A 3261-nucleotide genomic window follows, 5' to 3' on the forward strand; every position below is an offset into this window, starting at 1 on the left:
AAATTTTTGCAAAAATTTATTCCTACAGAAAATTTAAACAAAATATTATTTCTACAGAAAATTTAGACAAAATTTTGTCAACATTTTATTTCTATAGAAATTTTTTGCAAAATTTTATTTCTATCGAAAATGTCAAAATTTTACTTCTATAGAAAATTTTGTCAAAATTGTATTTCTATGGAAATTTTTGTCAAAATTTTATTTCTATAAAAAATTTTGTCAAAATTTTATTTCTATAAAAAATTTTGTCAAAATTTTATTCTATAGAAAATTTTGTCAAAATTTTATTTCTATAGAAAATTTTGTCAAAATTTTATTTCTATAGAAAATTTTGTCAAAATTTTATTTTTATAGAAAATTTTGTCAAAATTTTACTTCTATAGAAAATTTTGTCAAAATTTTATTTCTATAGAAAATTTTGTCAAAATTGTATTTCTATAGAAAATTTTGTCACAATTTTATTTCTATAAAAGTTTTTGTCAAAATTTTATTTCTATAGAAAGTTTTGTCAAAATGTTATTTCTATAGAAAATTTTGTGAACATTTTATTTCTATAAAAAATTTTGTCAAAATTTTATTTCTATAGAAATTGTTTGCAAAATTTTATTTCTATAGAATATTTTCGCAAAATTTTATTTCTATCGAAAATGTCAAAATTTTACTTCTATAGAAAACTTTGTCAAAATTGTATTTCTATGGAAAATTTTGTCAAAATTTTATTTCTATAGAAAATTTTGTCAAAATTTTATTTCTATAGAAAATTTTGTCAAAATTTTATTTCTATAGAAAATTTTGTCAAAATTTTATTTCTATAGAAAATGTTGTCAAAATTTTATTGCTATAGAAAATTTTGTCAAAATTGTATTTTTATAGAAAATTTTGTCAAAATTTTATTTCTATAGAAAATGTTGTCAAAATTTTATTTTTATAGAATAAATAAAATTTTGTAGAAAATTTTACCAATTTTTTTTTTTGTATAGAAAATTTCCTCAAAATTTTATTCTATAGAAATTTTTGTCAAAATTTTATTTCTATGGAAAATTTTGTCAAACTTTTATTTCTATAGAAGATTTTGTCAAACTTTTATTTCTTTAGAAAATTTTTGCAAAATGTTATTTCTATTGAACTTTTCTGCAAAATTGCATTTCTATAGCAAATTTTGTCAACATTTTATTTCTATAGAAAACTTTTGCAAATTTTACTTCAGTAGAAAATTTTTACCAATTTTTTTTTTGTATAGAGAATTTTGCCAAATTTTATGGAAATTTTAATTGTATGAAAATTGAAAATCTACTAAAACATCAAAACTTCTACTAATGTAGAATCTACCATATTTTGTAAAATTCTACCAACTCTGCCAACCAAGTTTCTTTATGCCTATCGAATAATTCATTATTCATTTCCTTTTTTTCAAATCACTGACCTAATGGATTTTATTCATTTAGAAATTAGGTATTCGTCGCTCCAATTTCCTTATTGTTTACTTGAAGACGACTGTAAACAAAACTATGGATCGGTATGACAAAGTATCTATTTGTGAAATCGTTTTTACCAGAATTTGCACTATTTCAAAGGCATTCATTGTATGGAGAAATCAAACTCGCAACATGAATCACGAGAACTCAAGAACAAATCATTGTTATAAAATTCCATTTACTATTACACAACATATCGTTAACCTATGGGTGTAATTAAGCCTAATAAATATTTATATCGACGAAGCATCCGGAGGTATTGCCATGCATTGGATAGATTTTTGGTTGGGAATAGCGGGGAAATAATGTTCTCTAAATAAACTAAAGTGAAAAAGGGTACTGGTAAAATTATTAATTTTTAAAATAAACTGAAGCACATTCGTATAGATTATGGAGAATATTATTCCCTTGGGGAACATTGCGGAACATTTATAGGAGGGACTTATGGTAATATAGGAGGGACTTTATGATATCGAAGGACCAAAAATATTGAGTGATTCAAACTTCTGCAGCAGCCTTTCACTAATTTTGATTCTACAATTTCAAATTTACAATGAGTAATTGGACCTTGTCCTCATGTTGAAAGATATTAGCCGAGACAGTCTTCGGAATTCTACCTAAAATGGTAGGTTTTTTACCGTTTGACAGATATTGCAAAATATTCATCTCACAAATTATCTATATACCATAAATAAAATTTTGACACACATTTTCTATAGAAATACATTTTTGACTAAATTTTCTATAGAAATAAAATTTGGCCAACATTTTCTATAGAAATACAATTTCGACAAAATTTTCTAGAGAAATACATTTTTGACCAAAATTTCCTATAGAAATAAAATTTTATCAAAATTTCCTATAGAAATAAAATTTTGTCAAAATTTTCTATAGAAATAAAATTTTGACAAAAATTTTTAAAGAAATAAAATTTCTACAAAATTTTCTATAGACATAGAATTTTGACAAATTTTCTTTAGAAATGAAATTTTGACAAATTTTCTATAGAAATAAAATTTTGACAAAATTTTCTATAAAAATAAAATTTTGAGAAAATTTTCTATAGAAATAAAATGTTGACAAAATTTTCTATAGAAATAAAGTTTGGACAAAATTTTCTATAGAAATAAAATTTTGACAAAATTTTCTATAAAAATAAAATTTTGACAAAATTTTCTATAAAAATAAAATTTTGACAAAATTTTCTATAAAAATAAAATGTTGAGAAAACTTTCTATAGAAATAAAATTTGACAAAATTTTCTATAGAAATAAAGTTTGGACAAAATTTTCTACAGAATAAAATTTGGAGAAAATTTTCTACAGAAATAAAATTTTGAGAAAATTTTCTATAGAATAAAATTCTAAAAAAAAAAATTAAAAAATTTAATTGTCATGTTAAGTTCTACTATCAAAGTCTATTGTAAGTTCTCCCATATCTTTCGAAGAATAAACATTTTTTTCTCCCATATCTTTCGAAGAATAAACATTTTTTCATACTAACCAAACAATTTTTATCATAAACTTCAAAATAGGATTTTTTATTTGCTAGATTGGTGGTAATATTTTCTTAAAATTTTGGTAGATTTTTTTACTGAATGGGTCCACTTTTCATACGATAGCCCTAGAGTGTGTAAATGAGCTTAGCAACTGGAAATTTTATTTATATTTAAATTACTGTCAAAATTTCCTATAGAAATAAATTTCCTATAGACATAAAATTTTGACAAAATTTTTTAAAGAAATAAAATTTCTACAAAATTTTCCATAGACATAGAATTTTGACA

The sequence above is a fragment of the Haematobia irritans genome, chromosome 2, assembly GCF_050003625.1.
Source record: "Haematobia irritans isolate KBUSLIRL chromosome 2, ASM5000362v1, whole genome shotgun sequence".
NCBI lineage: Eukaryota > Metazoa > Arthropoda > Insecta > Diptera > Muscidae > Haematobia > Haematobia irritans.